The 25,899-nt window shown below is 36.2% G+C and overlaps 1 long non-coding RNA gene across 2 annotated transcripts in view; it reads left to right on the top strand.

Moving 5' to 3' along the window:
- The window catches only part of LOC148115064 (uncharacterized), a 55,455-nt gene that overhangs the window by 5,517 nt on the left and 24,039 nt on the right, over positions 1-25,899 (top strand). Inside the window, exon 3 of one of the 2 annotated variants that reach the window (XR_015731879.1) lies at positions 3,365-3,496. The exons of the other annotated variant lie outside the window; for it this stretch is intronic. This is a non-coding gene — a long non-coding RNA (uncharacterized LOC148115064). Of the gene's footprint in view, positions 1-3,364; positions 3,497-25,899 lie in introns of those variants that run through there. 2 annotated transcript variants of the gene reach the window in all.

Raw genomic sequence — 25,899 nt, 5'->3', positions numbered from 1 at the left:
GCTAAGCAATTTCACCCAGTGGGAAAGCACTAGGTGCTTTCCATTGCCAGTTTTGCACAAAGGGACTTCTTGGTGTGAAGGGCCAGGATGAATACATCTTGTCAGCACTGGGAGCAAGAAAACAACAAGGTGAACTGGGACAGTGGAGTGCAGGGTTTCGGGAGTGACTGGAATTGGACTGGGGCAAATGTGGTTTTTCTGGATGTGGAAAGCAGCCTCAGAACCACATAAATCTGAGGCTGTTGGCCACCCCATAAGTCAGGGTGCAGAGCAGCCAGAAGAGAAGAGATGAGTGGGAGATACATGACTGGGGGAGTAATCCCTTATATTTTTCAGGCTTGGGACTGGAAGAGACCAAAATGGCTTGGTTTGGTGGCGGATATTTAGCTAACAAATGGTAAAATTAGTTTAATGATGGCAATGGGGGATTGTCACAATTGTAGTCACTAAGCGATGCAGTCACATGACACCTCTCTTTAAGACCACATTGCTTAGTGACCAAAATTTTGGTCCCAGTTGTGGTTGAAAGTCAAGATCTATCTACATTGATATGTTTTTTCTGATATTTCTTAATTTGTCCAAAAGTTCTACATGATTTACAGTAAAATTCACCCCCTGTACAATAAAACATTGCCCAAAACAATCACATTAAAAATAGAAAAGCAAAATATGATTTAATAAAAAATAGATCACAGAAAAGGTCAGCCCATAATCACCACTAGCACCCTGTAACAGAATGGACATGTTAGCTTACAAAAGAGAAGCAGGTTGGGAACTCTATCACCAAGAAGAACTTCCTCTGGCTCTGTTCCCTTAACAATAACGTTTTAGGATGAACACATGGGATGAGCAAAATCTGGTTGAGGTGTTTCTGAAATTACCTAAGAGCCAAGCCCTGCAGGGCTTAATAGAGTAATACTGGGACTTTGAACTGGACCTGAAAATCTATTGATAGGAACTTAAGGACTATTGTTATACTCATTTCTGTTAGCAACAATTGCATTTTGGACCAGTTGCAACTTTCAAGTTGTCTTCAAAACCAGCCTCCTGCACAATATGTTGGAACAATCTAATTGCACAGTGAAAAAGGCACAACTCTTGTAAGGGCTTCCAAGTCCCCCCCCTCCCCAAAAAAGCCAGCAGGTGGTGAACTGGCTGATACCGTAAGATATCTAGCAGTAAGAGAGGATAAGACTATGTGGTCTAAAGTTTATTTGCATTAGATTATGACAGTCTCAGACAGAGGCAACTAGGGTGCTAAGAAAACTAAGTATCTTGAAAAAGAGCTAAAAGTATTTAATTTATGTTTAGGCTGGCGGGTTATTTTCCAAGATCTGAAGTCCTGTCATATAACAAATGGATAAGATTATTTTCTTTGCCTATCAAGATAGGACTAGGATAAATGAGTAGATCTAGCAATGGATTGTGCAAAACATAAGGGAAAAATTTGTAACACAAAGAGCTAAACCACAGTGGAACACATTGCTCAGAAGATGAGGGATTTTTCTTAATTGAAGTATTTCAATATATTTAAAAGGATTGCTCTTTGCAAGTGGTTCATCTGGATGACCCACAATATTTCTTCAGATCCCAAGTTTTATAGTTCTATGTTTAATTTGATTGTTAATAAATATATTCACTCTATCTTCCCTTGGGGTTCATTGAAGTTTTAATAGGGCAGCTGAAACTTAATATATACCCAGCAATAGCCAAAATAAGGGGTGGGGGGTGGGAAGTTGATCTGAGTAATTTGTAGCTAATTCAGCAATTTGTAAATATTACAAAAAAATGGTTGATGCTAATGAGGTAAAAGTATAAAAGAACATAAATATTATTGAATGTAATTGTCGATTCCTCACCTTCAACTAATTCACAGTGACAATTTTGTACCAATAAGTTATAAAAATTAACAATTTTCTCTAAAGAGTTTGTTTCAAAAGGTCTTTTAACCATCACTACCATAAACAATCAAGATTACTTGATTATATAAAATTTGTATAAAAAAGAAAATTATATACTACTTATTGGTTAATATCCTAACATAAGCTTTCACCAAGAGGCTATGCTACATCATAAGAGAAAATACAGGTTAACTCATCTAATCCCTGATAGCAGATCCTTATTCAAACAGCTTCCAGCAATCTGGTAATATTTCCCCAAGGACACATATAAAACTGAAGGCCTACAGGCAGACCTTCAGCTGCACACAACAACCATTATATTAAGTTTTCTTGCACACACACAGACATCCTTAGATCCCTGTGTAGCAGTGGTGGGTTGCTCCCAGTTCACACCGGTTCACAAGAACTGGTAGTAAAAATTTGTAGTAGTTTGGAGAACCAGTAATAACATTGGCTGGCCACGCCCCCGAACCGGTCCCCGGCCTAGTCACTGCTCGCTTACCCTGCCCACTTCATCAGAGGCTTTTTAAAAAAACTTTTAAAAGCCAAAAAAAATGCTTTTAAAAGTAAAAAAAACAAAAAAACCCTCTGATGATCGCGTGGCTCAGCTTGGATCATCAGAGGCTTTTAAAAGCATTTTTTTTTCTGCAACCTCTTCGACCGAAGAGGTTGTAGGAAAAAAAATGCCTTTAAAAACCTCTGGCGATCCCAGCTGAGTTGTCTGATTGTCAGAGACTTCTAAAAGCATTTTTTTCTGCAATCTCTTAAGGTTGTAGAAAAAATGCTTTTAAAAGTAAAAAAAAAAAAGTTGTCCATGCCCACCCAGTCACATTACCCCCACCAAACCACACCCACAAAATAAGCCACGCCCACAGAACCGGTAGTAAAAAAATTTAGAACCTACCCCTGCTGTATAGCTAACAGAAAGGCCGTGTGGAAAATTCAGCAGACCATGACACTTCTTTGAAACATGTTTTCAAGATCTGATGTATCATTTGGATTTTAGTCCTGCAAGTAACAGAGGCCAAATATATATTTTAGAAAATACTGATTTATAGTCATACTGGTCTCATGATACATACTTTTTATCTAGTGTCAAGTGACTTGTAGCTGGTGCCAGCAGCTGTATACAAAATGGGGATAATGGAATGAGTGTTTTAGACACAAGTATTGTAATCAATTTTACCCCTTTCCAAATCTATGTTTTTATGACACTTATCAAAGGTCTGCCTGTGCATTCTGTGTGAATGTTCTTTTTTTTTTCTTATCTTTAGATGTTTCATATCAAAACTTTAAATCTACTATCATCTTATTTTATTCTAATATTGTCCTGTAATTATATAGTCTCATTAAGATTGAATTATACTTAGTACATTCAGCAAATATAAAACCTTTCTTTGAGTATACTCTCAAAAGATCTCAGGAAAAGAAGCACTATTGTGATGTTATCCTATTGTTTATAGAAAATCCACAGGAGGAAAGAAGCCACAATTGGGAGAAAATTAGTGGAAAGCAGCAGAAGATTGAAAAAAACAATCAGACAGAACACACAGTATATATTCAGAAAACAATGTAGAATAGGAACTATTTCTCCCCTGCTGAAATCTCATTTACAAGAATGTTAAACTGAGAAATTAAAATAAAGGTTATAAAGAAAATTAATCCTAGCTAAGAATTTGAATTGTGTGTTTGGAAATGGTGTAAACAAATCAATCAAAGGGGAATGTCAGTCATGATAGCATTCTAAAAAACATTCAGATATGGTGTTCTAATCCTTTTTAAGTAGATATTGGAGTAAATATATATTTTGAGCATATTTTGTATGGTAGATAGAAAATATGCTCAAAATTATTATTTTTTCTTTTGCTAAATGTACCTATGAATTGATGGGAAGCAAGTAGAAGGGCTTGCAAGGAAGTCTCCAGATTAGAGTTCCTACCTTGCATGATTAACTTGATGATCTTGCTTAAGGTAAAACTGGCTTTGACTATGCTTGTGTCTAACATTTGCTAACTAACACTGTTTCACATTTTTCTTATAATCACCAGAAAATATTTCAGGTGACATGGGAATTACGAAGGCTGGTATGCCAGTCAATACCATGTTCACCTTATTAAAAATAGGGCTGGGTATGATGTAGCAGTCTCAAGAGTAGATCTTGGGGAAAAGGAAAGAAGTGGAAAGACATGAGACTGAAAGCAGAATGGCTGCAGGAAAAGAAAATAACAAGTTTGTGAAGAAATATCAGAAGGTAGGTTAATCTCCCAACAAAATGAATGGAATGAGGTTGTAAGGGTGGAGGATGAAGAAGCTAATTGGAACACAGGGAAAATAATTATGTTAAATAGTATGTGGAATAATACTAATGGGACATATGAAAACAGGATGTTTGGGGGAATGATGAAAAAGACTATGGATGAAAAAATCACTTAAGGAAATACTGCAGGAATGAAAATATTGTATGATGTTTATATGCAGAAAATGATAAAACCAAGAAGGAGTCAAAAAGAAGCAACAGTTTTGATTAAAAGTGAGACAAAAATGCAGAACAATGTCAGTGGAGATAAATAATTTTGGGGGACGTTAGTGAAGAGGGCTAAATAAGGAGGCTCCAGAGTGAATACAATCAAAAATAAAACTAATAAAATAATTTGGGAAGAAAGTGAAGGGAAGGGATGATTTAAGATATACTTTAGATTTGTGAATGATGCATAATACGTAATGATGCATTGAAGATTGATGAAAAGAATTAAAACAAATGCTAACATTAATGTTATTAGAGTTGTAGGAAAAACAGGAAAAGGGAATATTCAGTGCATTGTTCAACATTGAGCAGGGGTTGAAACAAGATTGTATGAAATCCCCTTGATTGTTATGATATTTCTGGATAAATCCACAAGAAATCCTTTTGATTCTAGAGGTACACTATTGGGGATATGAATATACATTTAATATTGTCCACAAATTATGCTGTGCTTTTTGGCGAGACTCTATTTTTTGCAGCAAGCGACCATGGGAACATAAAAGTTGAATGTGGCAGGAATGAGATACTTAAAAAATGTGTCTGGGAAAACAAGAAAAGGTAGGATCAAGATTGAGTGTTGCTGAATAGAGAAAGAAAAAAGTGATTTGGTTATGTAAGGAAAACAATAAGGATCAAATATATGAATGAAGATTGAGTAAACTGAGAGGAAGGAGAAGACAAGAAAATCATGGATGGATGGAGCTGATGAAATCCTAATCAGGGAAGTTGAAAAATAAAAGCAATGTATGAAACTCTGTACGGTCATGGTAGAGGATAGAATCATTTGACAGAGAAAAATATGGGGAGATGTAGCAAATCATATTGATATAACTAGATTTAACAGTATTCCCTTGCATTCTAATTTTTGGGCCTACTAGTTCTTATGTTCAGTCTGCACTTTGCATAATGTTGCTTACCTCAAAAGGGAATACTGTGATAGGTAATGAATATAGCTACGCATGTTGCCTTATATAGTCTTATTTACAATATTAATACAGCTACAGCTAAGATGGGACTTAAAACTTATATTATTGATCTTGGCTGCCTAATGATTGTGCATTTCTAGTGCTTATGGCTTTTAATACCTGTTTTATATCTGTTTTAATATAATCTACCTTGATGTATACAGAGAATGGACACTAAATAAATAAAGAAGCAATTCTTGATAATATATAAAAAAAGAAAGAAAATTCATGTACAATGATTGTATATAACTTCTACTAAGTTCAGGAGTATTTCTTCTCAAAAATATATAATTGGATTTCACTCTGAGCTATACAGCTGCATTTAATGGTATTGCTCACAGCAATACCACTAAATAAAATATTTAACAGAAGGCAAATGAAAAGTTCACTTTTTTAGCCATGTATAATAAGACATACATGACTGGAATCTTCATTGTATTTATTTTTAAACAGTATTGTAGCATCCATTACTTCCTTGGTGAAAAAATATCCAACTCTAACTATATAAAAGGAATTGTGCAATTTTCTTAGACAACTGGTTTCTCGTTGCTTTTTTGCAAGATGTTTTTTCAACTTTTTAGACTAGCCCTTCCCTTGCAGTCCTCTGGAGGTAGGGCTACAGGGCTGCAAAACTTGATATAATCACAAAATGCCAAGCAAGAAATATAGAAGAATCTAACTATTCATGTATTGTCAGTCTTTTGCAGCCCAGATCTGGGAGAACTTCATGGTGGCTGCCAATTAGACTCTACTTTGCTTTCAAGACCAGTTCAGGGCAGTGCTGATGTGCTGTTACCAAGGCACTTCCTATACAGCATTTTTAAAACATCACAGTAGTTTTTATATAAAAACACAGTAGTTTTTATATTATACTCTACAATAAAGAGCATTTCTGCAGTCCTTGTGGTGTCTGTTTTTGCAACATTTCCCTTCATTTAGTGCACCAAGAAATGGATTGCAGTCTTAGCAACTGCTAGTATTTTTCTCTGTAAGAAAAGAAGCATTTTTATACAGAGTAACTTCAGTGGCAAAAGTTTTTGAGTGAAAGAATTAAGCTTGCATTACAGGCAGCACATTGTATTAGCATTTGATCAGGCCAAATGTGTTGTTTATATGTACTCCAAATCTCTGTTGGGATGAATGGAATAAGATAAATTGGATGCTTTATTGAAGTGCAGATCTGGACTTTTGAACTGTCCAGAATTCCAGAGGTAGCAGTTCAATGAGATACAGAAGAATTATGGATACACACTTATTATTGTTATTACCTGCTATGATTTGTCAACAGAAGCTAACAATTTACTTATCAGGCCAATTTATAAAAGTAATAGTATAGGCAGTAAACTATCTGCATGTCCTATCAAAACACCTCTATGTAGATTGAGTCAACAATAGACATTGTTGTTCATTGTATCTTTTGTCTTATAATTACCTCTGATCAAAGCTTTACAAAAATTTACATTGCTTTTTAACATGGGAAATATTATAATGAGTGTACAGTATATGCCATATAAATAGCATCTCTGTCCACTATTTACTTATTTCATGTTTTTTGTTGTGGCCCATCAGCGGCCAGCAGAGCTAGTAGCAGATTCGGACAGTGAGGAGGTTGGGGAGGAACATGGGCCAGTCCTGGAGTCTGGGGAAGGCTCTGTGTCCGAGGCAGAGATGGGGCCAGGGCAGTCTGACAGTTATCAGTTGCCTTTGGAGTCAGACATCAGTGAGGCAGACAAACAGCTGGAGCCTGTTCCCAGTGTGTGCATGAGCAGAGTTGCCAGATGAAGGGAACAGCTGAGGAACAAGGGTTGACTTGGGAGTAAGGCCACAGGTGGACAATGAATGGCCCTCCCATAGGGAATAAAAGAGGAGCGAATGGGGAGGGAAGTTTGCAGGAGACAATTAGTTTGCTTAATTGGTTGGTGACTCTCAGAGAATCCTTGCCAAGTTTTGAAGATATCGGCCTAGCAGATCTCCAAGCCAGATAAGGTCTGTGACTGTAAATGCTCTCTTGAAAGACTTTGTTGGATATGAATGTGAGAAATTCACAGTAACTTAATAAAAAGGGGTTTTTGTCGGCACAAGGAGTTTGCGTTGTGATTTGGGAACACCTTGGTCAGAACAGTTTTCTACTATGGTTTTCTATTTCCATTGGACTCAAGATTGTTTATGAAATGAAACATAAATACAGTAAAAATGAAAATGGGTAGCATTTTTTTTTTTTTTAATTTGATTTATATGCCGCCCTTCTCCGGAGACTCAGGGCGGCTTACAGTGCGTTAAGCAATAGCCTTCATACTTTTGTATATTTATACAAAGTCAGCTTATTGCCCCCACAAACTGGGTCCTCATTTAACCTACCTTAGAAAGGATGGAAGGCTGAGTCAACCTTGAGCCTTGGAGAGATTCGAACCAGCAGTAAATTGCAGGCAGCTGTGTTAATAACAGGGTGCTTTAAACCACTGTAGTACCAAGGCTCATTAACTTATTATCTAAAATGCAGGATGTATATGATTGGGAAGAGCCAGTTTGGTGTAGTGGTTAAGGCTTTAGTCTGGAAACGAGGAGATCCTGAGTTCAACTGAATAACTTTAGGCCAGTGACTTTCTCTCAGCCCTAGAAAGTAGGCAGGGCAAACCAGCTTGACCCTAAATGCTTTGCAGAAAAGTCAGGTCTTCAACAGTTTACAAAAAGCAGGAAAGTTTGTGGTGTTTCAGGAGACAAGGAGTTCTACAGCAACTACAGAATAGGCATTCAATGGCCTCCTGTCCCTTGATTTCATGTGGAGTGGGAACCCTTAGTAATTCCTCCCCCTGAAAGAATTCATTGGGAGCAACAATTCTTGATGTGAGAGATGTTTCTGTTAACTTTTCTCCCTTTTATATTTTTCACAACCTAAGGGATTTACAGATCTCAGATAAAGATGGAAGCAGATTTGTGTTAATTGATAAACATGGTGTTTTTAAAAATGGGGAACAACAATTAATTGTCGATCTTTCCTCCATCCCTTTTATAGAATCCTGATCGCAATTTAGCAACAGTCTGCATCTGATCAGACTTAATGTTCATGTCTGTAATCCACCTGAGATACTTTAACTGATGCAGACATGCTGTAAATATCAACCATTTTCCTATTTGCTCCCACTGCTTTCTGCATTTTTAACCATTTGAATATGACACTCAAAAGTTCTCACATTGTTCTACAATCTTAATATGACAGATGGTGAAAATAAGAGTACCGACTAATCTTCCCAAGATAGTCTTTATAGCACTAATACCATTGACTGGGTTTTATAGCATCTGAGTAAGCAATAAGACACACTGCTTCTATTTAGAAATAGAAATAGAATAAAAGAATTGGAAGGGACCTTGGAGGTCTTCTACTCCAACCCCCTGCTTAGGCAGGAAACGCTACATCACTTCAGACAAATGGTTATCCAACCTCTTCTTAAAAGCTTCCAGTGTTGGAGCATTCACAATTTCTGGAGGCAAGTTGTTCCACTGATTAATTGTTCTAACTGTCAGGAAATTTCTCCTTAGTTCTAAGTTGCTTCTCTCCTTGATTAGTTTCCACTCATTGCTTCTTATTTTACCCTCAGGTGCTATGGAGAAGAGCTTGACTCCCTCTTCTTTGTGGCAGCCCCTGAGATATTGGAACACTGCTATCATTTGAAATATTTAATCTTGATTTTATAACCTGAACTTAGTTGTTTGTTCCTAGTGAGTAGCTAAAGCTCACTGTTCTATCCCCCTCCCCACACACACAAACAGCCAGCCGGGGGTTAAAGAATTACTTGGCACACACAAGGTTCGTTAACAGGAACTTGGCAGCAATACGATAACCATCTGCCAAGTGCTTTACTTCAAGAAGAGGGAGTTTTCCTCCACCAGATAAACACCAACAAATACACACAGTTTTCAAAAACAGTCCAGCTCAAACAGAAACCTTCAGCAGATTCAGGCGTTGTACAAAGTGACTAGCCAGAAGTTAGCTTTGTCCGTCACAGAGTCTAAATAGCCACCACACTCTCTTATATAGCCTGTGGGGTGTGGTCCAGTGACTCAGCTTAATCCCTGGCACGCCTCCTCATCTGCTGCAAACGTTTATCTCACCTTTGTTGGTGTGGATCCAGGAACGACGTATCACCGTCATCGCTGTCATCTGAGACACCTGGCTCCTGGCCAATCTCCTCTCCCTCGGCAGACACCTGAGGCATAGCCAGAGAGGAGGGGCCTGGAGAGGGAGGCCTGGCCGGCTCCTCTCCTTCATGTTCAGAGCCTTCTCCCTCCAATAAAATGGGCTCGGGGATCGGAGCCACAACACTCACCAACCATTTTTGCATTTGTAATTGTATGAGTAGAAATTTGAATAATACAAGGGAGGCATTTTTTCATAACTATAAGTGGCACATAAACAAGGGGAAAAGAGCAAACTCTAGGCATATTTCTAATTCTACTATAGTTTACATCTGGAAATATTTATCTCACCAGGTGTTTACCAGATGTTTGGGAGGTGCATCATCCGATATTACTCAATCACCATGCAGAAAACTCTGGAATACATCTGGAGAATACTGGGTTGGGGGGAGCAATTATAATTATTCATATTATAAAAGGTTTCATATTTATTTATTTTCATGCTAAATATGCTGCAAGATCAGCCAGGGAGCTGTAAAAATACAGGAATTAAAATTATATTAGAAAAGGCTGCTTCATCCAGTGTTTTTAAAATAAGCTCATGAAAGGTTTTATTTGCATTCCAATAGACAAAATGGGATTCTAAGAAAGACATTTTGGAAGTATATATGTATACACTCGGATGGTGAAAATGAAATGGATCTGATGTAAATTAAATGCTTTGGAAATTTGGATTGCTAAAGCATTTAACATACATTTTAGAATAAAAACATATAGGATATAATATGCTTACTCCTTCATAATATGATAGATTGAAAGATTGGACAACCAACTATAGAAGAGTCCACTGGACACAAAAGGTAGGGAGGTGGACTGCAGAGTGGCCATTCTAAATTCATTTCCTACCTTTAGAAGAAACCTATTTATTTTATAGATGCTTACTTAGTCCAGTTTCACTTTTAAATTCCTAAATGGCTTGAACATATGAATATGTATGCATTAACAGCACATATAAACTGTCCCAATCCTGAAGGATGCTGAGTGGTGTACACCAACACAGAAAACAAAATATCACATCGAAACATAAAGGATATCTAAATTAGTACATCTTTATTTCCAGCTCTCTCAAGATTTTGGGCAGTGTTGAACTTCAATGCCCGTGATCAATCCTGAAGTTCAACCATTACCAACTATGAAACCAGTATATTTCAAGATTTTCTTCTGAGTTTCAAGTCTAATGACATATTTGCGTTTGTTTCAGCTGATCCTGTGCTAGATCATGCTGGCTTGACTTCAAGTTAGGACAAACAAAAAAAAAACCTGTCTGGATTGAAACACTTTGTTTACAAGATCTTTCATCCAGACTGTGGGCTACCACATCCTCCCATTGGGCAATTTTTCTGCTGCTGTACCTTCCAACTTTCCCTTCCAGGAAAACAATGGGTAGTCCTTTTGGTGGGCAAGTTGTCCACAGTTGCCATAGGCTTTCTGAAGTTGAGGACATTTACTGGAAGAAAGGTAGTGTCAGCTAGTGTTATAATATCCCTTTACTTCTCCCACCAGAGATTATTTCTTTTTATTGAAAATTCTTACACCAGGAAGATTCAGTAGAGGTTGGATGGAGATTGGAAGAGAAGTTAGAAAGGGAGGAAAGTCTAAAGAATATTCATCGTTTTCATTCTCAGCCTGAAATATGATAGAATTTAGACCAGTTTGAAAACTAGCCTAAATATAATCTCTTTTTCAAAGGGACCTTAGGACTGAAAGCATTTGTGAAAATGATAAAAATGCCATTGCAACATCACAACTGTGAGCTCTGCTTTTTGTATATGTATGCAGTATTGTATGGTAAGTACAAAGTGATGGAACTTGCATCAGATAGCTTTACGTAATGAGGCTACTTGTGTCATTTGCACTGTGTCATATACATCTCTGTAAACACCTCTGATTTTTCTTTGTGTGCAATAGGAAGGAAACACTTTTTAAATTCAGCTATATATTGTCAGAAAACAAAACAAAGCATGAAGACCTAGCCATAGAAATGGAAATCCATATACTAAAAAAGGCTGGATAAGAAGACATGTCTTCATTTGTTTAAAAGTGCCATATGGAAATGAAATCAAGTTTGTAACTGTATACATTTTACCCAGAAATAACTCTCGTTATACACAGTCAGTCCAACAATTCTTCTTATCTGAATAATCTCCAATTGCCATGAAAGAGTAAGAGCACATTCTCTTATCAGCAGAATAAGTTTGGAAAACAAGAATGACAAAGTCAAGGAGGTTAGCCTATCTTTAACCATAATAAATATCAGAAATCGGATAGCCACTTTAAAACAGGATAAGAAATATATCAGGTTTCTAAATATTTGATTATTCAAAATGTTTTTCAACCTGGCTTTGTCGTGGTACAGATCAGTTAACATTTAATATACTTTGATCTTTTTGTTCACACAATAAGATAATAAAAGTTAACACATTTTATTGCTTCCTTGATCCTATCTGAGTTCCTGGATTAAATGAAAAATCAGAATTTTTAAATTCTTATTTTCAAGAGAAATTAAATCAAAATCTGAGAATCATCCAGCCTGTAGGCCTCTTCCTTCCATATGCATACCAGTCTCCTGTTGCTCTTGGGATTGTGATGAGAAAGATGGAGCAACGTATCACTTATTATTCTCAAGCTGCCAATTAAAAACTATAGGTTTCCAAGCTACTATCAATGAAATGGGCCTTTGGAAAAATGGATTTCTCAGGAGCAATGGTCTGACAGTTTACTCTAACTGCTAATGGAAAAATGTCAGTAGCCAAGCAGAGGGGAGCTGTAATCTCATTGTATTAAAAGAAAGTACTGTGGAAACCTATTCTGTTGGCTGACTGACTGTTCTGGGAGCCTAGGAAATTCTTCTCTTTCATAATTAGGCTGGTGTTTACTGCTTGATTGTTTGTCTGAGTTGCAGTTGCTTAATTAGGGTATTGTTTACTACTTGACTGTCTGGTGTTAATGCTGGTGTTAATGCTGGTGTTGATTTTTGCTTATCTGGGTGTTCATTGCTAGTGTGGTCTTTTGTTTCTTTTTTTAAATCCCTCTTTTGAATGGTGTGTAAATATTGCTTATGTTTATGTGCCTGTTGATGGCTGATTTGTGCTGAATGCCAGGCTTCTAGGATTCTCATACTTTGGGTTGATTGTCCTGTAGTGGGTTGAGTTGTGTATCCATTTTGTTGTAAGATATTGTATAGATGGCCTGTTTCATGTTTTGGTGTTTTGAGTTCCTGCAAGGCATTTGTGCTCCTCTGAATGATGTTCTTACACAAATCCTCTTGTAGGAGGTTGGGTTGTCATTTTGGTAATGGACACTTAGTTAGTGTGGATGGTTTTTCAATAGCATTTTAAAATCGACTATCAAGAAATTAAGAAATATACTGCAGAGTAGCCATTGGTAGAGCACCATGAAAAATATATTTGAAAAGTAATTCAGATGCCATGATGTATCTGTAAATATCAAAATAATGTTTTCTCTGTCATAATCAATGGAAAGGAAAGTTGGACTTTTGAAGAAGCAGGATAGAAAGAGTGTTGACATTTTTTATGACATTGGACAAGATACCAAAGAATACCACAGATAGTCAAGAAAACAAACTAATGAGACATAGACCAAATCAAATTAACATTCTCACTTAAGGCACAAATGACCAAACTCAATATCATATTTTGGACACATTATACCCATGATGGTGAACCTATGGCACACGTGCCAGAGGTGGCATGCAGAGCCCTCTCTGTGGGCAAGCATGCTGTCACCAGCTGCTCTTCTTTTTTTTAAAAAAAAAATTGATTTATATGCCGCCTTTCTCCGGAGACTCAGGGCGGCTTACAATGCGTTAAGCAATAGCCTTCATACTTTTGAATATTTTTTTATACAAAGTCAGCTTATTGCCCCCACAATCTGGGTCCTCATTTAACCTACCTTAGAAAGGATGGAAGGCTGAGTCAACCTTGAGCCTGGTGAGATTCAAACTTACAGTAATTGCAGACAGCTGGTGTTAATCACAATGCTTTTAGTCTGCAGAGCCACCAGGCCCTTTCTGCTTTCTGGTGCACGTGTGCACGCCAGCCAGCTGGTCATCACATGCGCCAGAGTGCTGGAAACCCAAAGACCAGCTGGCCGGTGCGCATGCACCTGGTCTTTGGGCACGCGCCAGTCAACTGGTCATCGCATGAGCCAGAGTGCCGGAAACCCGAAGACCAGGGGGCCAGCACCAGCCAGCTGGTCTTCGGATTTCCGGCACTCTGGCGGGTGCCCAAAGACCAGGTGCATGTGTACCGGCCACCTGGTCTTTGGGTTTCTGGCACTCTGGTGCATGCAATGACCAGCTGACTGGCACATCCCCATAGACCAGGTGCATGCGGACAGGTCACCTGGTCTTTGGGTTTTCAGTGCTCTGGCACATGCGCGTTCCGGTTTGGGCACTCGGTGCCAAAGAGGTTCGCCATCACATATACCTGTCATGAAAAGTATATAATGCTAGGAAAAGTGGCAGGGGAAAAAAGAAAGAAAGAAAACAGGTAGTACCAAGATGGATACAATTGCTTTAACTCATGAAAATAATTTTCTCATATTTTAGAACAGTTAAGCAAGAAACTCCAATTTTCCCCTTCTTATCCAGGAAGAATGGGAGAAGATGTGAGTTTGAGACTTAATTTTAATTGTATTGAAAATGTTGGAACTTTTTTTTTTTTTAAATTTGATTTATATGCCGCCCTTCTCCGAAGACTCAGAGCGGCTTACAATGTGCTCAGCAATAAGTGCCTAATGAATAATTTAGTTTGTATCACTTCCTTTTTTAAATAGAACTTTATGTGCATAACCGGGGTTTATGGATGAAAATTTCTCCCAATTTTTATATGCATATATACCTATTTAATTCACAAACCAGAAACCAGAGACTTTAGCATTGCAATCAATGCCCCTTAAATCATAAAATGTTTAAATTGTTGTAATTATCTATGTGTCCAGCATTTCAAGGATATTTTTGAAAATGGAGGTGGAGCTAACTGAGAAAATAAAACTTTTCTAATATTCATATTTTCATCATCCACATTCAAATGAATATCAAGCTACTTTATGTCTTTGATGCTTTGATTTAAATGTTAGAAGGATAAATATCACTTCCTAAATTAATTGTGTTTGATATATGATGGGCAAAAATTGGTGTTTAAGGAATTAATATGACTGCTGATACACTCTGTTAAAACTAGGAAGGAAAAAATAAGCCAAATGTATGTATTTTATTCTTTTTTGAGCAGTGCAATATAACTGAGGTAAAGAAGATCTAGCAATGGCAATAGCAATCGCATTTAGACTTATATATTGCTTTACAGTGCTTTACAGCCCTCTCTAAGTGGTTTACAGAGTCAGCATATTGCCCCCAACAATCTGGGTCCTCATTTTACCGACCTTGGAAGAATGGAAGGCTGAGTCAACCTTGAGCCTGGTGAGATATGAACTGCCAAATTGCAGGCAGCCGAAAGTCAGCAGAAGTAGCCTGTATTACTGCATTCTAACCACTGTACCACCAAGGCTCTAAATTCTGGTTAAATTATCATCTCAAAACCAAGCAGTGAATAATTATAATGTGGGCATAGAAGACCAATATGGATTCCATCTCTAATAGCTGGTTGGTATGCAGTAATAAATTGTTTTAGTTTGCAGATCTACAATGTAATAATGTAATGTGAACAATCTTTATTTTTTTTTTAATCTCACATGAATTGTTGTGAGGATTAATTAGTTGAAGAGGAACTCTGAGAGATTCTGAAGATTTAAATGCCTAAATGAATCTCAGGGTGAAAGCAATAAAACAATAACTGCTCAAAATGGAGCAATCCCCAGTATATTGCTGCCATGTAAAGCAATAGGATTGATGAATGAGCAGTAAGAATGCCTCTGAGAATGAATTGTAGATTTTGTTGAAAAAGAAGTGCAAATTTATGCATTCAATTTTTTTTATATGGAATTCTTGTAGTCTGGATTAGAATGACTTCAAGAATCAAGAATCAAAGGTAGAGAACTGATTTTTAGAGCTTTCACAGGATATAGAATAGAATAGAATAGAATAGAATAGAATAGAATAGAATAGAATAGAATAGAATAGAATAGAATAGAATTATTGGCCAAGTGTGATTGGACACACAAGGAATTTGTCTTGGTGCATATGCTCTCAGTGTACATAAAAGAAAAGATACGTTCATCAAGAATCATAAGGTACAACACAATGATAATCATAGGGTACAAATAAGCAATCAAATCATATTAGGAAACAGTCAATACAAATCGTAAGGATACACGCAACAAGGTTACAGTCATACAGTCATAAGTGGGAGGAGATGGGTGATAGGAACGATGAGAAGATTAATAGAAGTGCAGACTTAGTAAAATTTATAAAACAAAATATAATTTTGTTAGTTTCTAAGCTGCATATATTATAAAATCTTTCTGGTTTGAAAACCTTTTAGAGAAGACTCTAATTGTTGTTGCTGTTGTTTTTGTAATTGGTTTGTTCTGTCTATTGGCAATCTGCTTTTCCAACCCAATATATTTTACCCAAATTTCAACTCATGTACTATATATTCACAGTGGCATATTTGGCGGCATTATAAATATAATATATCTTCATCACCATCATTGTGGAATTGCATAAGCTTTGTAAATGTTGTAATACTCTGCATTTTACAATTCCCGGTTCTTTTCAGAGCAGTTCCTGTGAATTATCACAATTCAATAACTGTTCTTTTCTTGAATTCTTCCCTTCACCCCAATTTTCTTTTCTTTTTAATTCCTGAAATCTGGGAACACAGAATGGAATAGCACCTGAAGCATCTACCAGAAAAATTCATCTCCCAATTTATGGATTTTATTGATTATTTTGAAAAACAGAACCTTGTCATCGAGTTACTACTAGTATTTCATTCCAATCAACTCCAAAATGGCTTCAAGTGGCTTAGATTGACTTTTTTTTCTTATAGTAAGGAAGTTTAGGTGGTTTTTAAGGACAACCTAGACCAGATATAAATTTCAATTTTACAACTGCTTTTGAATGAAAAATACACAATAAATGATCTGCCATCATTACTTTGTCTGTTTTGTCAATAAAATGCATTAAACCTTGAGAACATGCCATATCTAAGATGTATCCTTCTTCTGGTTTTCTTAGAAATGATTTTTGGATCCATGTCTCTATCAAGAATGAACCGGGAAAAGAAATTTCCTTCACTTTTTTCTTCTACCAGTTTTATTCAAGAGGGTTTGCTTTAGAAATGCTTTCAAAAGAAAAGCAAATTCCCCGGAAAATATTATAAGTTTATGTTTTTCTTTAATGTATGATCCATTTTACAATCACCAGAAGTTACTAGGCTTCTCATCTCTCGATTAAAATATTAAGAAATGATTGAAGATTTTTTTTCTCCTATTGGAGAATTTTGGGGAAAACCAGTTAACCAATGAGAGGATAATGGATATAAAAATTTTAAAAATCTTATAAACTGAGAGCATTTACTGATTTTTTTTGGTGTTGGGGTATCCATTAAAAGAGCCTTGATAGTACAGTGGTTTAGTGCACCCTGTTATTAACACAGCTGCCTGCAATTTCTGCTGGTTCGAATCTCTCCAAGGCTCAAGGTTGACTCAGCCTTCCATCCTTTCTAAGGTAGGTGAAATGAGGACCCAGTTTGTGGGGGCAATAAGCTGACTTTGTATAAAATATACAAAAGAATGAAGGCTATTGCTTAACGCATTGTAAGCCGCCCTGAGTCTCCGGAGAAGGGCGGCATATAAATCAAATTTAAAAAAAAAAAAGGATGGAAATATTAATGAGAAAATTTTAAAAGAATTTTAAAAGAATGGTGCATTTAGCCAGCTTTAAGGTTAATAAATAGAAGACAAAAATGGTAACAAAAGCAGAATTAATGAACAAAATGGGTTTTAAGTTTGAGAAAAAAATTAAAATACTTGGGTGTTAATTTGACAAATTTGAATTGTATGTGATTTCAAAATAATTATGTTAAGACATGAAATGAAGTTAAAAAAGATATGTCAAAATGAGAAAAATTACCATTGTCATTGCTGGGAAGAATTTTTATGAATAGATAAATGTTTTATCTAGAATCTTAGTTTTGTTTCAGACAATATATGTTTTGACAGCTGATGTACCATTTAAATAGTGACAGACAGACATATTTAAATTTTTATGCCAAGGTAAAAAACTGAAACAACTGAAATAACTGTGCTACAAGACATTAAAGGAAGATGAGGCTTCGGTCCACCTGATTTGAAACTGTATTTTGCAGCTTATTTAGTTTGGCTGAAACAGAAGGTTATTGGCAGCTAAAGGGAATTATTTGAGATTTGGATGGCACATCTATTTATGGCATGACAAAGTTAAGGTTAATGTAGATTTCAAAACTCATTTGATTAGATGTGCCATATTGAGAGTGTGGTATAGATAGAAAGTTAGCTTATGTCCAGAAATACCTTATGGCCACAAGAAGCATATTATACAAGAGAAGTGGTAACTAAGCATAATTGGTTAACATGATAATGTATTGAAATTCTTCTAAGGCAATTTTAAAATAAAATCAAGAAATTTTATTTATTTGAAAATTTTAATAAAGGTATAAAAATTGTCATATGAAAAAGTTTTCTTCTCATTAAATGCAATCTCAGTAGAAATGTGTGGATATTAAGCGAGGTTTCTGTGGAGATTCTCAGTCATCTAGACCATGGTTGTCCCAAAGGTGCTTTTTGTGCTTTTTTTCAATAGGCAACTGAACTTTTTTTTTTTTCTTTGAAGACGTTTTACTTCTCATCCAAGAAGCTTCTTCAGCTCTGACTGGATGGTGGGGAATGGAAGGAGTTATATTCCTTGCAGACAGCTGGTCATTTGCATCCTTTTAGAGAGTCATTGAAGCACTTGAAGGTTTATCTGTGTCCTCAGGGTCACCTGAGTCATCGAGAAGTTGGAGTGGTGTTTTCTCCAGGATGTTTTTCTGTCCTATTTCCCTTCACTGTTGAGCATAGGTGCAGGCTGTTGGGGATGAGTCTGTGTTGTCTGCATCTCAAACTGAAGCACATATTAAGCAAGGAATTTCATTTGGCATCTTTTGTTTTCTGATTTTAATGCACAGTGTGTAAGTTATGAGATCACCCATTTCCTGAATTTTCCCATCCCTGAAAACCTAAGAGTAAACATTCATGTGTGTGTGTGTGTGTGTGTGTGTGTGTGTGTGTGTGTGTATGTGTGTGTGTTACTATACATCTGAGGACATTTTAAGAAAATGTTAAACTCGGATTGATTGATAATGCAGATGTCTGTTTTTCTTTCGAGATAGCATGACTGCATCCTTCTTTGAAATATGGAGGATGTTTTCATGTTTGGTATCTGGAAACGTCCTCTAGAGAATCTCTGCTGTTTTTATGATTTAGCAAGAACTATGAGCAAGGTTTTTCTATAGCTAATATAAATCCAATATATTAAATCAAAGAAAATGCTAGACTCCCTGCAAAACATCTAGAGACATTAGCAGGAAGTGAATTGTTGAGAAAAGCCAATTTACTACGAAAACCTTGTTGTTGCTATTATTTTGGGACCTTGGGATACATTTCCTTATTACTTTAGAACATTCTCCCTGAGAAGGGAAGTAGATTCTATGGGTTCCTCTGTATCTTGAACCCAAACCAATCTGTTCTTTTCTACAATATATATCAGTTCAGCAGTTATCTGAAGAGTCCATCAGAAATACCATTAGCTTACAAGAATTATATTCACACAATACTGGAAAAATGAAGAAACACCCCGAGATGAAGAGATAATTAGGAAGATACTAGATTGTACAGAAATGGATAGACTTATATTGAAAATTAAACAGAAAGAAGACACAGAATATTATCAAACAGGAAAGTTATTTTACCAGTGGTTGGAAAAAAAGGGTGGAGATTAAGAATGTAATCTGTATTTGAAAATGTTATATTAAGATAGAAATATTTTAATGTAATGAAGATGAAAAATTATATGGGGGAGGGAGGGGTTCAAGTTTTGTACAAAGGGTTTTTTTTTTACTTGACATGAGTATATTGTGTGGAAGTCCGGGGGGAGGGGAGGGCTAGGGAGGGTTAGGGAGGTTGGGAAGTTTGGGGTGGGTTGAGGGGGGGGGAAAAGGGGTGAAAATGTAATTGTAAAACTTTTGCAATAATAAAAAAAAAGAACGTAATCTGTATTGCTAAGTAAATTAAATATCCAGACAACACGATGTTTATTAAGCACTAACAAATGTAAACAATAGATAATTATATATATATATATATATATATATATATATATATATATATATATATATATATATATATATATATATATATATGCATATATATATGCATATTCTTTCTAGCCAGGTTTTACCTACGTAAACTAAGTTGTTTTTCAGCTCTGGTTTACGTAGGTAAAACCTGGCTAGAAAGAATATGCACATAAAAGCCTACGAAAAAGAAAAAGACATATATATATATATATATGTCTCAAGCTCCACTTACAGGACCACTGATTTTGTAATGGATCTCTCTTCTGTCCTTCACAGCCACTCCCTATAACCTCTTTAACCTATTTATAATAACTAAAACCAAGTTGTATATTTGTATATTTCTGGTTTTCTGGTTTGTAGTTTTGTTCCAGAATATTAAAATGTCCTCATATGTTTCAAAGTTGTATGGGGAAGATTCCTGCTCCTCCAATCATTTTGCTGAAGGAATATGTATGTGATGGGGAAGAAGCATATCCCTTCAATGGTGTCATCATCATTTGTTATTTAGCCATTATATAGCCTATTATATCATCTAAATGTATACCAAATGAAAGTGGCTTTTTAGGAAATGGATTGAAAAGTGCCATAGTAAATCCCCTCATCTGGTTTATTGACCTCTGTGTGCTTCAGACACCACAGGACTGCTATTTCTAGTCATTGCCTTAATTTCTATAAAAGTTAGATCAGGAGTTTTGCAGGACTTTTAGGGTCTGTGGCTCGGTTCAAGAACCTGTACTGGTTGGAATATCAGATCATGTGTCTGCCAGACATCAGCAGGGGTCCCTGCCAAGTTCTCTATGCCTGGCAGTTGTCCAAGTAGTGGGGCAGATCCTAAACTCAGGTCAGGTATCCCTTATTGTTCTATCATATCAACATTTTTCAAAATGAAACATTTATTTTGGCTCCTAACAAAGTAATTCTAATCTTCAGCAATATGTTCTTTATTGTTAGCTCTACTAAGCCACCTTTGCTTAGCAGGCTTCATTTTTAGTGTGTCATTTTTAGTCGCTACATTTTTAATGTGAGTAATTTGGAGGCCTCACTGGGAAGCAAAATGGAATGTTGTTGCTTAAAGATGACTCTCTTTGATTAGGCTGGAAAGCTCTTGGAAATCCATGCTGTTTTCTGCCTTTGAACACAGTTGCAATTCTCAGAGGGGACTTGATGGAAAAATTATTATTAAGCTTTGATACACCTTTTAATCCCTTTCCAATGACCTCAATTAATAACCAACTTAACCTTTCCACAGAGGAAGCTAAATTATATTTCTAAAACCATGTTATCTCACATGCCATTTTATTACCTACTGCATAATTAAAAAGCAAAAGAGCAGAACTTGACTGACATAATCTTGAACTTACAATAGAGCAGAAAAACCTTGCAACTAAGTACTGTAGGTATGTATGTATTTTGCATTGATAATAAGATCTCAAAGCAAAAATGCAAAACATCTTTGCTAAAACAATTTTACAATAGAAGCCCATAAAAAAATACCCATATTAAAAACCACAAAGTGGCTTAAAATTTTGCACAGACTAGTAATATCAGAATATCAATAGTAAATCAGAAAAGGCAATTACATAAATTTACCAAACGACCTGCATAAAATAGATGTGTCTTGAGGTTGTCACTGAACAATTACACAGTTGGAAGCAACCAGCCATGTATTTTAACTAAGTAACTCAATCAAAATGAAACTCATCACTCAAACCCAGTAGAAAGAATTAGGAAGAAATACAAAGAAGACTGAGCTAAGAAAAATAGGGCATACTACTCCACAATTTTCCTCTTAATTTACTCTTGACAATATATAGCACATCAACAGTTTAGAAGACTTAAAATATACTATGGATTGGAAAGTTGAAAAACATGCTACATAGGCTTAATCAGAATTTTTTAGTAGAAAGAAAACTAAAATAAGCTCCTTTCTTCTTTCTGTTAATTGCTCAGTTAAATTTGAAATCTATTGCAAATGCGAGGAAGTAGCCACACACAAGAATTTTGAATGGAGATAGTATACCAACGCTTGGGCACACATCTGGCATCTGAACTGTACGACCAGGGTAGTCCAGCCATATTAATTATATAGCTAATGGAATTGGGGCTTGGGGGCTGAACCCAAAATATATACCCATTATTTATTTCACATTTGCCATTGTTGTACAAGATCCCTCCCTCTCTATTTTGTTATTCCCTTGTCTTCATCTGTGCCTCTCCCTGCTTAAAATTGGTGTCCCAGTCCTAAATCAGATGCCATCAGTATAGCTAAGTAGTAGGAATACATGATGCATGCAGTGTATTTGTGTAAAAAGTGGAATATATAAATAAAAAAAGCACATAAATGTTCTTTCTGCGCCAACTCAGGAAGCTCAAACAAGGAGCTGCTGATACAGTTCCCCAGAGGAATTATTGAGTCTGTCACCTCTATAACTGTCTGGTTTGGTTCTGCAACCCAACAAGACAGACACAGACTTCAGAGGATAATTAGAACTGCAGAAAAAACAATTACTACTAACCTGCCTTCCACTGAGGACCTGTATACTGCATGAGTCAAAAAGAGGACTGTGAAAATATTTACAGACCCCTCACATCCTGGACATAAACTGTTTCAACTCCTACCCTCAAAACGACCCTATAGAGCACTGCACACCAGAACAACTAGACACAAGAACAGTTTTTTCCCGAATGCCATCACTCTGCTAAACAATTCCCTCAACACTGTCAAACTATTTACTAAGTCTGCACTACTATTAATCTTTTTATTGTTCCCACCACCCGTCTTCTTCCACTTATGACTGTTGCTATATCCCTACGATTTATATTATTTCCTAGTATGATTCGATTGCTTCTTTGTACCCTATGACTATCATTAAGTGTTGTACCTTATGCTTCTTGACGAATGTATCTTTTTCTTTTTATGTACACTGAGAGCATATGCACCAAAGACAAATCCCTTGTGTGTCTAATTACACTTGGCCAATAAAGAATTCTATTCTATTCTATTCTATTCTATTCTATTCTATTCTATTCTATTCTATTCTATTCTATTCTATTAAAAATTAAATATTGCACAGTATTAGGGAACATATGAAATAGCATTATACCAGAATCTTGGCCCATCTAGCTCAGCATGGTGAGCGCTACATGTGGGTTTCAAGCAAATATTAAATTCTCTTTGGCCATTGTTGCAGATGTCGGGGAATCAAATCTGGGACATTTTGACTGCAAAGCATGTACTCTGCAACTGCACCACTCTTTTCGGAGACACGGTTCTTCTCACTGAATAAATTTCAGCTGCTACTTTTCAGAGACATTAGAACATTATGGAATCAGCTATGACATTCCTTCATTCTTGACATGGCACTTTATGGATGACATCACAATTCAATGAAAGGATTTGTGTAAAAAAAGATGCTTTCTAACCAAACATTTTCTTCTTAAAGGCAGCCTGAACATTGGATGATAAATCCCAGCAAAAGTCTTTTTTGAAACTAGAAAATCAACTCCTTCAAAAGCTAATGGGAGAGAATTGTTACTTTTATTTTTTCCCATGCTCGTTTTTCAGAGGCATTTAATTAGCAATTGAAGGAATTAGCATGCAGAAATGAATTGACCCTTTGTCAGATCCAGCAATTTATGTTCTTAAATTGTGGCAAAGTCCTAATGTTTGTACATTTCTCCCTATTTGTAAAATGTACAGTATGTTGTGTATAAACACAGATGTTGCTTCTATAGCAATATATGAAAAATATCTGATGAATGGTATTAAATTCTGATTACGTGTACATTCCCTTTAAAGCAAAAACAGCCTTAGTGCATCTGCAGCAATTTATGGTTGTTTACAGCTTGTTGGTAATTTCCCTTTTCACCTGGATCGCTTCCCTTGGAGTTTAGGAGATAAAAACACATACTGATTGATGTCAAATGAAAAATATTATTAGCGGGAAGGGGGGGGTGTTTACCCAGCTGGAATGTGAATATTAGTCATTTTCATTTTTCACTTATAATTAGGCAATTTCATCCAAGGAAAGCTTTTTGAAAATAAAAAGACAGACAGAAAAAAAAATACAAACTCACCGTTATTAACTGTAGTGGATTTTTTTAAATTCTTCTTTTATAAAACCTGTCCTTTATTGTATTCATAAAAAAAAGTGTTATGTTGTCATTTGGCCTTAAAAGGAGGCTAAGTCTGTCAAAACTCTTCCAATGAAACTTTTTCTTGTGAACAATATTTTTTATTAAAATATAAATATTAAATATTTCATATGATATTATTGAGGATACATATTTGGCATGTAACTGAAAATGAAATCCGTGAAAGCTATCTTGAATTTGTGAGTGCAGATACTTTTCAATTAGAACTACAGTACATGGAAAGGGAGGAGGTGATAATGCCCTCCCTTCCTTTTATTTTCCCAATGAAGAGCTTTCTTGTCAACATATTGTCCTTTCTTGTCAACATATTCTGGTCCATATTAACCAGAAAAGTAAATATTCGTTTCTCAGTATAAAAATATAAGCAGTGTTTTGCTGAATTGGAGCCGTGGCCATCTAGCCCAGCAGTCAGTGGCCAACCAACTGCACAAGGCAGCTGAGTGGTCCCCAGTGGGTGGTCTTCAGAAGTAGTCACACTGCCATCATGGATACATGATACTAGTAGGTTTCATAAATCCATGAATTGCTCCCATTCCTTTTATCCAAGCTGGTAATCAGTCATATCTCATAATCATGCATTCTGAATTTAATTATGCTTTGTGTAGAAACAAATTCCTTTTGTCTGTTCTGTTTTATTTAGTACTGGTAGTCCTCAACTTACAACAATTCATTTAGTAACCATTCAAAGTTACAAAAAAATGACTTATGACCATTTTGACTATGGTCATATGATCAAAATTCAACCACTTAGCCACTGACGGTTACATTGACCTGGGGTCATGTGATCAGCTTTTGTAAACTTCTGGCAAGCCAAATCAATGGGGAAGCCAAATTCACTTAACAACTCTGCTAACAAGTGCAGTTAGTGATACACTTAACAACTGTGGCAGAAAGCTCATAAAAAGGGGCAAAACTCACTTAGCAAATGTCTCACTTGCCAACAGAAATTTGAGACTCAATTGTGGTCGTAAATCGAGGATTATCTGTATTGCATTTCATTGGGTGAACTCTGCTTCTAGTATTTTGGGAAAGGGAAAATAGCTTTTCCTTGTCTGCTCTATCAATAGTATGTATAATTTTGTACGCCTCAATCATGTTCCTCTTGTTCACCTTCTTTCTAGATTCTAGAAAGCCCCAAATGTTGCAACCTTTTCTCATGGGAAACTGTTCCAACCCTATGACCATCTTAGTTCAACTCTGAACCTAGAACTACATACCATATTCCAGTTTTGATTGTACCATCGATCTATATAAAAGCATGATGATATTGGCATTTCATTTTCATTGCCATTTCTTATCATCCCAAACATGCTATTGGCCTTTTCTTACAGCAGATGTCAACATCTTTTTTGAGCAGTTTACCCTACTTTCCTCATCAGTCACCACTAATCTGATCCACTAGTCACATCTAATCATTTACAAATATATTAAAAAGCACCAGTCCTAGGACAGAACCCTGGAGGAGCTCAGTAGTAACTTTCCTCCATTGTAGGAGAAATACATTTACTTCTATTCATTTTCATTTTCTACTCTTTAGCCAGTTGCTTACCCACAAAAGGACTCCATGGCTGTTAAGCTTTCTGAGATACCTTTGATGAGGCTTTTTCAAACACTGTTTGAAAATCTAAATAGATGTTTACTGCTTACCTTTATTCACCCTCAAAAAAATTCTAGTAGAATATTTAAACAAGACCTTCTCTTGCAAACATTCAATAGTAGTTTCCATTATCTTCCCCAGAATAGAAGTTAAGCTGACAGGCCTTTAGTTTCCTAGATCTCCCCATGAGCCCATCTTAAAAATTGGCCACTTTCCAGTCTTCTACAGAGGCCAAGTGAACAGACAGGTTGCATATTTTATTTAG

This window comes from Pantherophis guttatus, chromosome 2 (assembly GCF_059756535.1).
Source record: "Pantherophis guttatus breed Tessera chromosome 2, ASM5975653v1, whole genome shotgun sequence".
Lineage (NCBI taxonomy): Eukaryota > Metazoa > Chordata > Lepidosauria > Squamata > Colubridae > Pantherophis > Pantherophis guttatus.
Note: the sequence above shows the minus strand (reverse complement) of the source record. Positions and strands in the feature narration are given on the sequence as shown.